Raw genomic sequence first — 13,158 nt, 5'->3', positions numbered from 1 at the left:
ACAAGAGTTCGCTGGCATTATATCCTAGAAGACACAGACCGGCGCAAGACCGGTAAATGCTTGATGAACTAGGGATTGGACAGTTTCCAAGTGCTTGTACAATCGATGGAAATGTTCAAATAAATGTGCAAAAGAAATAAACAAAATAATCATTTATTTCTTTATCATATTGGCTAGCTAATGTCCTCTCTTTGCTAGTTAGTGGCTGTGTTTCTGCGTTGGGTAGCAATGGGTGACTGTTCTCAGGCGGAAGATGTAAACAGCTTAATTTTCGTGTTAAATAATTTTTAAAAATTTAAATTCATTCTATACAGCAATCACATATTTGGGTACCGTTTCATAAAACTTTCATGCTTAAAATGTTTAGGGAGAAATGGAAGACTGGTGTGTATTTTTTCTTTAAACTATCAAGACCAGCCATACACAGTACAGTTTATGTACATACAGTAATGTTTATGTTCCTAAATTAATATCGTTTATGACCTTCAGATCCGTTATGCTCCTCTTCTTTTTATGCTCAGCTACTAAAATTTCCCTTTAGTGGTAAAATTCCATATAAATATTCAAAACTAAGCAGATTGAAATGTGCACAGTAAAGACATTAAATGATTAAATCTTTTCACTATCAACCAATGCACCACGAGTGCCCCTGTCGGTCATTTTGGCCAGCCAATCACTTGCCCTACAGTGCCCTGCGGGTTGGTTACTGTACCGCGGGTTTTTACCGCTCATTTTGAATGGCTGCATCTGTACAGTGAAGCCACTCACCCAATCACAGTCCTCATGCTGAGGGAAAATACACTAAAATACTAAGCCAGTCCTCTAATTTTCCTCTAATTTTAATACTAAATGCTAAAAAAGTTTAGTGTTATATAAAAGTAATACTTTTATTAACTTTCTTGCATTTTACTTATTTTTCATTATTGCTTATGAAGGGAGAGTAAATATCTTTACCTTTGAATATATTCGGGTATCTCAATGTAGCTGGAAAGCAATCCACTGGTCAAAAGGGGCTTACTTATGGATACCAAATACACACAATCCTGTTGTGTAGTCTAAAACCTATACTGGGTATTTTTAACGTGAACATTTTTAGTTAATCCACCATATGTAATTTGTATACTTCTCACTCCAAAACACTGAAAGCCCATTGTGAGCAGGTTAAAGACTATCAGATTTTTCTTTTTCCCTTATAGGTTTAAGTGTGGCTTAGCTTTTAAATGATTTCCAAGAATATTTGATCTATTTCAAAATGTTATGTGTGGTACATAGCTTATAGGCAAATCTCAGCCTAAGGGGTTATGAGAGTAGTGTACTCTTGAATCTTCTAAGGACAGTATTGTGGAACCAACACGAGAGAACACTATGCAGACAGCTATAAATGAATATTTATAAATCTGTTCCTTTCTGGCTTTTGTTGTGTGTTAGTTCTTTTGGAAAAGTCCTGTGCCTTTCTATTTTAAGTTCTTAAAATTAAGCCAGACGCATCACCTGGACATTAAAGCATCACATTTTGGAGTTCTTTATATAATATAATAATATAAATAATAAATAATAAATAATAATAATAAATAATAATAAATAATATAAATATAAATATTCTTTTATATGAATAATGCAACTTTGTACCAATTTATAAAGCTGGGTATTTTACAATTCACTAAATTACTACAGTAATTACTGGTTTAATTTAGGTAAAGTGTATATCCTAAAGGGTACTACATCGATTTCTCAACTAGGATTTGCTTTCTAGTTATGGGTGTACAACTTTAATCACTGTTACAGGAAGTGGAGGGATTGAATTTTCATGTATACAGATGCAGCCATTCAAAATGCGCGGTACAAACCTGCGTTACGGTAATCTACCCACAAGCCACCGCGGGGCACCGTAGGGCACTGCGGTAAGTGATTGGCTGGCCAAAATGACCGACAGGGGCACTCGTGGTGCATTGGTTGGTAGTGAAAAGATTTAATCATTTAATGTCTTTACTGTGCACATTTTAATCCGCTTAGTTTTGAATATTTATATGGAATTTTACCACTAAAGGGAAATTTTAGAGCATAAAAAGAAGAGGAGCATAACACATCTGAAGGTCATAAACGATATTAATTTAGGAACATAAACATTACTGTATGTACATAAACTGTACTGTGTATGGCTGGTCTTGGTAGTTTAAAGAAAAAAATACACACCAGTCTTCCATTTCTCCCTAAGCATTTTAAGCATGAAAGTTTTATGAAACGGTACCCAAATATGCGATTGCTGTATAGAATTAATTTTAATTTAAAAAAAATTATTTAACACAAAAATTAAGCTGTTTACATTTTCCGCCTGAGAACAGTCACCCGTTGCTACCCAACGCAGAAACACAGCCACTAACTAGCAAAGAGAGGACATTAGCTAGCCAATATGATAAAGAAATAAATTATTATTTTGTTTATTTCTTTTGCACATTTATTTGAACATTTCCATCGATTGTACAAGCACTTGGAAACTGTCCAATCCCTAGTTCATCAGGCATTTTCTTTTACGCTGCGGGCATTCTCCCGGTCTGGCGCCGGTCTGTGTCTTCTAGGATATAATGCCAGCGAACTCTTGTTTTTATGTCCATTATAACAGACAATCTCCTTTGCTTTTAACTGAGCGTCTAACCCCTCTGATTGGAGAAAAAAGACGTGCTGGTTTGCTATACATACTTTACCAGAAGGTGATTTATTTCTATTCGAAACGTGTATTTTAAAAGTTTAAGAAGTAAAAACCTTACAGCGTACACAGATTTCTAAACTGATCAGGATCGTTATCTTTGTCTTATCCATAATAATGTTCACCGCTCTGTCCAGCAAATTAATAATAAACTTTATTTTATATAGCGTTTTAAACGAATAAGTAATTAGATTGCTCATAAACCTAATCACTTTTTCTACATAAACACAGCGTAATTGCTCTCTGAAAATGCTTTTTCTTTTTATTTAGGCTCAGATTTCAACTATAGATTGTATTATTATAAACTTTCTTGGAAAAATGTCTTTTATGTAAACAATGTTTGCTATTAATTCATTTAGGACTAGAATATGTTAATTGTCTTCAAATCGAGTCGAGTTGACATGAGAAGCTTGCCACGGCCGGACTGTTACACCAACGCACTAGCATGTTAAAGCGATTTCATTGAGGAGCCTAGCTTTCTTAACTAGTAAGTACTGTACTTCCTTGGTTTTGGAGGGGGGAGGTGTCTTTCGCTGGAAATCTCGCCCCCTTCTACTTTGAAAATACCTGTGAAACCGGTTTAATTCGTCACAGCCAGCACTCCCGCAGAGAGGGGGGTTGTACTCGTTAATGTCTTAGCCGGAACACATCATAATATCTCATTTTGTATTTCTATAAAAAAATCGTTTGCCCAGCCTAACACTATTGTTGTTATTGTTTTTATCCTGTAAAGCGCTTTGGGGAGCACAGCTTTCTCACCACTTAGATTACTTTTTGATACCATCCTTACACAAAGCAGAAACTTCTTCTATTTTCCGATGACATACAAGTGGAAAGATTGCAGATTTTAATTGTCTTTTTTCTGAACCAGGGAAAATCTGATCATGTTTCTCTATAACAATAATAAAAAACTTTATTTTACATATCACCTTTAAAAGTGGCATCTCAAAACAATACAGTACATGTAAACCACAGACTACAAAGTAAATACCCAGACAAACGCAAATGTGTTTTTAATTAAATGCTTTTATTCATTCAGCAGAGAGAGAGCGTAAAACCTGGGCGTAACAGCTGTTCCTTTTTCTGATCACTCGCTCTCTGGATAAACGTCTCACCTGTCCTGTGCTTTGTTTTCCAAATTTGCTGATTATGCCTTCTGCGATCCACTCCTGCCCTCACACCTAAAGAAGACTATTTTAAATTTCTTTGCGAGGTCCATTGTGCAATTAACCCTTGTATGTGCTGTCCTTAAGGTGATATCACATAAAGGTGATATGTAAAATTATGTTTTTTATTATTGTTATAGGGAAACATGATCAGATTTTCCCCGGTTCAGAAAAAAAGATCTAAAGTATACTAGTTTGTCACTAGTATACTTTTAATACAGTCTTTGCTGTGCTCTAGAGGATCCTTGTGATATTTCGAGCTCTGGTTGACTGATAAGTGTCGCAGTTTAAATAAATTTCGTAGTTGGAAATTATGAAATGCTCTGTTAAAAGCAAGGGAGTTTTTATGTCTGTTGCAGTTTTTTTGAATCCCCAGCGGGACACATTCAATAACAATCAGTGCTTTTATATATCGCCTTTAAAGGTGGCTTCTCAAAACGCTTTACAGGATAAAAACAACAATAACAGCAACAACAACAGTATTGTATTTCATTGTACTTTGACAGATCATCCTTAAATCAATTGTTGACTTTTCTCTCTTTACTACTGAACTTGTTTGGATTGACTGAGCTCCGTTCTATACCACACAATGATCCCAGAGTGACCCCCAGAGTCTCTGCCCCGGGTGATTTGGTTTTTTTTGACAGAGGGTAAAAAACTCTCTCTCTCGCTTGCCCTCCCCCTCCCTGTGTATTGTCTGGTTTTTTTGTGCTGTCCTTTGACAAAACAAGGCTCGCCAGATAATGTGATTCGAAACCTGTTTTTCTAGCTTTTAAAGTCGTGCGATGTGTAAGCGGGAACACATCATTATATCTTACATATGAAAAATACATAATATAGCTCTCAAACAAACGCAAACATGTTTTTAATAAGATGCTTTTATTCACTCATAATCCGACAATTTCAGGAAGACTAAGGGAATTGTCATCTGTTTAAGCTCTGTGAGCTCGGTGACTTTGAGACCACTTGTTATCCCAGGTTGTTTGAATTGCCACAATTCAAATAGAGAAAAAAGAGCTGACTGACAAGATTTAAGATGTGGCTGTTAATGTTGGATTAAAAAAAACACTTTGCCCGACGTTTGTTGCATTGCTTGAAAAATAACTTTATTTTGAGAGACTGGATAATTAATTCAAGTGTTTTTTTAACTCCCCGAAAAACAACTAATAATTTAACTATATGTGCAATCCTTTTATGATATGTCGCTGTTGTGAATGTCTGTGGACATGTGCTGGCTGGACAGGAGGCTCTACTGTACACAGAGAGGGGCGGGAGGGGGGGACAAGCCGATACATACTCTTAGAGTTTGATTAATAGGGAATATAATATAAAAATATAGAACTAAAAATAAGATACACTCTACAGACATTCACAACAGCGACTGTCAGAAGATAGGACACAGACACCCGCTGAATGGAAAGGGGCACTTGTTCTGTATGGCTAATACTAAAGCCAATACTTCAATACTTTAATATTCTTTTCTGTATGTTTAACAATAGTGGGTACTGGCCTAATTCAGCCCTGCTCCCGTTGTTAGGTGTTAATGTGTTGTTAAGTGTGAATTTGTACCGGTTTCCCTGAGGTCTGGCTTTTTTTCTGGAAAACCATAACTTTGGTCTTGTCCAGATTGACTGTCAGCGCCCAGGTCTGACAGTGCTGGTCTGACAGTGCTGCTCCAGCAGTGCCAGATTCTGCTGCAGCCTCTGTTCTGTGGGCGACAGCAGGACCAGGTCGTCTGCAAAGAGCAGGAACTCGATTTCTGTAATTAATGCAGATCAGTAAATCAAGGGACAAAACAATTATTGCGCCCGGCTCCTCAATGGGCTTTGACGTGCTAATGCGTTGGTTTAACAGTCTGGGTGTGGCAATGTTTTTTATTATTGTTATAGAGAAACATGATCAGATTTTCCCCGGTTCAGAAAAAAATATCTAAAGTATACTAGTTTGTCACTCTTCTCATCCCCTCTTTGCTAAATGGCTTTTGAATAGAGTCACATGAAGAGAGAGGTGAAACAGCCCTACACAGCCCTGTCGCAGTACACAAATATAATTATATCTTATTAATTTCTTTAGATACGCGATTCTTTTAATACAGTCTTTGCTGTGCTCTTGGGGATCCTTGTGATATTTCGAGCTCTGGTTGAATGATAAGTGTCGCAGTTTAAATAATTTTTGTAGTTAGAAATTATGGAACACTCTGTTAAAATTAAGGGAGTTTTTATGTCCGTTGCAGTAAAAGAAAATGTCTGTTTTTATGTCCGTTGCCGTAAAAGAAAATGCCTGACAAAGTAGACTGATTTTTTGAATCCCCGGCGGAACACATTCCATAAGAATCAGCGCTTTTATATATCGCCTTTAAAGGTGGCTTCTCAAAACGCCTTACAGGATAAAAACAGCAATAACAGCAACAACAACAATATTGTATTTCATTGCACTTTGAAAACCAAGTAATAACTTAACTATATGTGCAAATGTTGTATGATATGTCGCTGTTGTGAATGTCTGTGGAGTGTATCTTATTTGCCTGTCTGTCCTGGCTCTCTCGCTCACCCTCCCCCCCTCTCTCCCTCAATTCGATTCAATTCAAGGTGCTTTATTAGCATGACAGATGGATACAATCAGTGTTGGGTATTTACTTTGCTTTAATTAGTATTAAAATTCACACTGATTCCCTTGCGAAGATACGGATATAGGAATATTCGTGCGTGGTCAAAAAATGGCATAAAAACGACAAAGTGAAGGCTGTGAAAACATTCACAATGTACTTTATACACAAAGCAAATATACCCCCCCCCCTCTCTCAATTCAATTCAAGCTGCTTTATTAGCATGACAGATGGGTACAATCAGTGTTGGGTATTTACTTTGCTTTGAGATGCCACTTTTAAAGGTGATATATAAAATCAAGGCTTTAACTTGCTTTAACTCTGCAAGTCTGAGTTCTTGTCTGTCCTATCCGAACTCGAAAGTATTACAATATGTATCTTTATACCAGGTGGTGTACAGCTTTTTAGTATAGATTACACTTTTCTAAAATGTATTTAAAAAATAAAAACTATTACAATCTAATCTATACATGTTTGATCCCAAGAAAAATAAATCTAAACGGGGAGAAAGCTATGCTGAAAGTTTATTAAGATACTTAGAAGACAAAGATACAGTATCAATTTATGTTGCATTTGTCTGATTGTGAATCAAAAAACACATATTTAAACCCGCGTTTGCGATTTAAATCAAAACGCGATTTAAATCAATATAAATATTTATATTGTAACGCCTACAGATGCAGCCATTCAAAGTGCGCGGTACAGACACGTACCGGAGGTAATTGGTTACGGCGTCGTGCACCGTGACGCGCAATGACGCAAAATACCGCGATACGTGATTGGTTGACCGACAGGGGCACTCGTGGTCCGTTGGTCTGTCGTAGAAAGACTTACTGTAAACGTCTTTACTGTGCCCGTTGTAGATATTGAATTTTACCACTGAAGGGAAATCTTAGTAGCTGAGCATAAAAAAGAATAGGAGCATACTGTAACGCGTGTGAAGGCCATAAACTATATTAATTTTGGAACATAAACATACAGTATATAGCTGGTCTGGGTACTTTAAAGAAAAAAATACACACCAGTATTCAATTTCTCCCTAAACATTGTAAGCTTCGAAGTCTTTAACGTGATACCGGAGTCAACAAGCATACTTTTAGAATTTGATTAAAAGGGAATATAATATGGAATCGCGTATCTCAAGAATTTAATAACGGTATGATTATATCCGTGTACTGCGGCAGGGCTGTGTAGGGCTGTTTCGCCTGCCTGTTCATGCGAGCTGTCTTGTAGCCTACTGGTCTAGGTGCGTGACTACCAACTGACAGGTTGTGTGTTCGAATCCAGCTGGTGCTGGACTTTTCATTTTTATTTATTTATTTTTTAATCGCGTAACATAAACATATTACCGTATGCAAACTGTACTGTATACAGTATGTATATGTATATTTAATGTCTTAACTGTGCCCGTTTAATTGAATTTAAAAAAAAATATTTTACACGAACATTAAGCTGTTTACATCTTCCGCCTGAGAACAGTCACCTGTTGCTACCCAACGCAGAAACACAGCCACTAACTAGCAAAGAGAGGACATTAGCTACCCAATATGATAAAGAAATAAATGATTATTTTGTTTATTTCTTTTGCACATTTATTTGAACATTTCCATCGATTGTACAATCACTTGGAAACTGTCCAATCCCTAGTTCATCAGGCATTTTACCGGTCTGGCGCGGGTCTGTGTCTTCCAGGATATAATGCCAGCGAACTCTTGTTTTTATGTCCACTATAACAGACAATCTCCTTTGCTTTTAACCGAGCGTTTAATAATTTCCTAAAATGAAAATGATTTACTTTATTTCCCTCACGGGGTCAATAAAAGTATCTATCATCTGTCTAAACTATGGGACAGATTTTGGGGTTTCCCCATACCAGAGATTATGGTAGGGCTTCAGAATGGTGATTGGCTGACACCATCTGACAACCCTCTGATTGGAGAAAAAAGACGTGCTGGTTTGCTATACATACAGTACTGTACCAGGAAGAGGATTTCTTTCTATTCAAAACGTGTATTTTAAGTTTAAGAAGTAAAAACCTTACAGCGTACACAGATTTCTAAACTGATCAGGATCGTTATCTTTGTCTTATGCATAATAATGTTCACCGCTCTGTCCAGCAAATTAATAATAAACTTTATTTTATATAGCGTTTTAAACGAATAAGTAATTAGTTTGCTCATAAACCTAATCACTTGCTTTTTCTTTTTATTTAGGCTCAGATTTCAACTATATATCGTATTATTAATAACCATAATAACCAACCAACAAAAACAACCATATAAACATAATACCAACCAAAAACATAGATAACAACCACAATACAAAATCAAATAATCAAACCATTTTACTCTCGCAAAGTCCTCCAATTATCATAATCCCGCCCCTTATGCAAAACCAAACCTTCCTCCCATCCCAGTTTATCCAGTTTATCATAAACAAAATCCACCTCAATTTTCAACATAAAGCATTACACAAAATCAATACCTCAACACTCCATACTCAACAACGATAATTCACAAACAGCCAGAACATGTAACTACACATTCCCAAACAGACCTAATTTCCATAGCCCCGCCCCTTATGCAAAACCAACATCTCTCCCCTGGCGGTTGTAATTGTTTTTATTTTCAAATAAATTTTAGCAAAGTCATGTCTTTTAAAAATCTTAAGATTTTTATATTTATGTCTTTATTTAGTGGTTTCATTAGTGACAAAAGCTAAACTTTCTTGGAAAAATGTCTTTTATGTAAACCATGTTTGCTATTAATTCATTCAGGGCTAAAATATGTTCATTGTCTTCTAATGAAAGAAGGGTTCCTTTCGCCGTAGTCGGGAGCCTAGCCTTTAACTAGTAAGTACTGTACTTACTGGGTTTTTGAGGGGGGGGAGGTGTCTTTCGCTGGAAATCTCGCCTCCTACTTTGAAAATACCCGTGAAACCGGTTCAATTCGTCACAGCCAGCACTCCTGCAGAGAGGGGGGTTGTGCTTGCAGTGTATACAGTACACGCGTTATGCTCTTCGTTAATGTCTGTGAAGTTTTATTTAATCTCTGAGCCATACTGATTCTTCTGGAAGCCAGTTTCCGCCAGGGAGTAAAAAAAAAAACACACTATGGTATTCTCTCCAATGCAGTGCAGTTAAAAACATACCTCTGATGCTGCTCCTAAATGAATATCGTTTATGACCATCAGAAGCTTTATGCTCCTTTTCTTTTTTCCAGTGGATTGAACAGGGAGAGGCATTTCATGATGTACTTTTCACTGATGAAACAACAGTGGCTCTGGAACAGTTTTCAACCAAGTCGTTTTATAAAAAGGGGAGATATGTACACGTTACTGAAGCTAAAAGTTTAGCCTTTGTCACTAATGTAACCACTAAATAAAGACATATAGAAATCCCTACGTTACAGACTGTATATGGCTGGTATTGGTGGTTTAAAGAAAAAATACACACCAGTATTCCACTTTCTCCCTAAACATTTTAAGCATCAGAGTCTTACATGTGGTTATTTCGGAAATGTTTGTACGTGCTCCTTCTGACCATGTTACTGTTTACTGTTACTGACCATATTAAGTTTAAGTGCCTGTGGGCACTTTTCCTGTCCGTGGGGGGTGGACCGTCTTTCATTAGAAGGTTAGTCTGTTCTACTCTGATAATGTAGAGGGGGTGGAAAGTGCCCGCGGTCATTTAATTAGTATTAAAATTCACACTGATTCCCTTGCGAAGATACGGACATAGGAATATTCGTGCGTGGTCAAAAAATGGCATAAAAACGACAAAGTGAAGGCTGTGAAAACATTCACAATGTACTTTATACACAAAGCAAATATACCCCCCCCCCCTCTCTCAATTCAATTCAAGCTGCTTTATTAGCATGACAGATGGGTACAATCAGTGTTGGGTATTTACTTTGCTTTGAGATGCCACTTTTAAAGGTGATATATAAAATCAAGGCTTTAACTTGCTTTAACTCCGCAAGTCTGAGTTCTTGTGTCTGTCCTATCCGAGCCCGAAAGTATTACAATATGTATCTTTATAGCAGGTGGTGTACAGCTTTTTAGTATAGATTACACTTTTCTAAAATGTATTTAAAAAATAAAAACGATTACAATCTAATCTTTCCACGTTTGATCCCAAAATAAATCTAAACGGGGAGAAAGCTATGCTGAAAGTTTATTAAGATACTTAGAAGACAAAGATATCAATTTATGTTGCATTTGTCTGATTGTGAATCAAAAAACACATATATTTAAACCTGCATTTGCGATTTAAATCAAAATGTTATTTAAATCAATATAAATGTTTATATTGTAACGCCTAGGTGACTATTCATTGTTATAAAAATGACTTAAATTCAATCATGTTGTGATATTTAGAAATATAAATTTGTTTGGTGCGAGTGAGGTTTTATTTAATCTCTGACTCAGTGATGGCCTGGCATGGTGAGGTGCGCTGGCAGCTATGTGGTGTTACGCAGTGGTGGCCTGACACGGTGAGGTGCCCTGGCAGCTGTATGATGCAGTGGTGGCCTGGCACGGTGAGGTGCGCTTTCAGCTATGTGACGCAGTGGTGGCCTGGCACGGTGAGGTGCGCTGGCAGCTGTGTGATGCAGTGGTGGTCGGGTATGTAGAGGTGCACTGGCAGCTGTGTGTTGTGACCCAGTGGTGGCCTGGCACGGTGAGGTGCGCTGGCAGCTGTGTGATGCAGTGGTGGCCTGGCACGGTGAGGTGCGCTGACAGCTGTGTGTTGTGGCGCAGTTGTGGCCTGGCACGGTGAAGTGCACTGGCAGCTGTGTGATGCAGTGGTGGCCGGGCACGGTGTGGTGCGCTGGCAGGTGGGTGATGCAGTGGTGGCCTGGCACCGCGAGGTGCGCTGGCAGCTGTGTGGTGTGACGCAGTGGTGGCCTGGCATGGTGAAGTGCGATGGCAGCTGTGTGGTGTGACGCAGTGGTGGCCTGGCACGGTGAGGTGCGCTGGCAGCTGTGTGATGCAGTGGTGGTCGGGTATGTAGAGGTGCACTGGCAGCTGTGTGTTGTGACGCAGTGGTGGCCTGGCACGGTGAGGTGCGCTGGCATATAATGAATATATTCATGTGCATCCAAGACACGGTTCAACGCTAGCAACTACACAAAATCTAAAATATGAGCTCTACTTGCCACTTACAATACCAACAGTACCAGCTAACTTTAGTAGTGACATTTTCATGGATCTTTTTAACAATAAAATTTACAACATCAGACTTCAGACACAATTAAACAGGCCTCAAAAAAGTCTGGTACAAACATTTTCAGCATGGTGAAACATGGTGAACATTTCCACCACTGCGTCACACCGCACAGCTGCCAGCGCACCTCACCGTGCCAGGCCACCACTGCATCACCCAGCTGCCAGCGCACCTCACCGTGCCAGGCCACCACTGCATCACACAGCTGCCAGCGCACCTCACTGTGCCAGGCCACCACAGCGTCACACCACACAGCTGCCAGCGCACCTCACCGTACCAGGCCACCACTGCGTCACACCACACAGCTGCCAGCGCACCTCACCGTACCAGGCCACCACTGCGTCACACCACACAGCTGCCAGTGCACCTCTACATACCCGACCACCACTGCATCACACAGCTGCCAGCACACCTCACCGTGCCCGGCCACCACTGCATCACACAGCTGCCAGCGCACCTCACCGTGCCAGGCCACCACAGCGTCACACCACACAGCTGCCAGCGCACCTCACCGTACCAGGCCACCACTGCGTCACACCACACAGCTGCCAGCGCACCTCACCGTGCCAGGCCACCACTGCATCACCCAGCTGCCAGCGCACCTCACCGTGCCAGGCCACCACTGCATCACACAGCTGCCAGCGCACCTCACCGTGCCAGGCCACCACTGCGTCACATAGCTGCAAGCGCACCTCACCGTGCCAGGCCACCACTGCGTCACACATATTTCAGCGCCATATATTTCATGGATATTATGGAATATAATGGATGGATATCTTGGTTATCTTTCTAGTTCACAGGTTTGCATGTATAATTTAATTTTGAAAGCCACTGAGACATCAGGTACTACTGTTGTATTTATGAAAAAGAAACAAAACAAAAAACATACTAACAACTGTGCCATCCTACTCCTTAGTTAATACATTTTATTATTCATAAACAGTTAACATTGTTAGCAAAATATTTTGAATTATATTTAACCCTATGTTTTCTTTAGTTTTGTATTTAACTTATTATATGATAGTCAGACTTAATGTATATTTGAACAATGAAAATATATTTTTACAAGATTTTACATTAAGCACTTAAAATTAATATGGTTAATAATAGTAAACTGTAACATGCTGTAACAAGATCGGTTAAACTGCGAAGAAAATGCTTTCAGAGAAAATGTTTCAGGTGTGAAGAACATAGATCTCCAATGCAATTTCAACCAAACCTGTTCCCACACAACCTGCCCCCACTACCATTAGAATATACACAAACATTTTAGCGTTTCATTCTGAGCAGAAGACCCTCACACCTGAAGAGTGCTGGCTGTGACGAATTAAACCGGTTTTACAGGTTTCAATCACAGACCATGTGACATGGGACTCAGTAAACTACAGTAACACCGTATTTGATAACGCTATAAAAACGCTATAAAATAATGTGACTTGGCACAGAACAAGTTTAGAGC

The sequence above is a fragment of the Lepisosteus platostomus genome, chromosome 8 (assembly GCF_059453375.1).
Source record: "Lepisosteus platostomus isolate fLepPlt1 chromosome 8, fLepPlt1.hap1, whole genome shotgun sequence".
NCBI lineage: Eukaryota > Metazoa > Chordata > Actinopteri > Semionotiformes > Lepisosteidae > Lepisosteus > Lepisosteus platostomus.
This window is presented reverse-complemented; position numbering follows the sequence as displayed.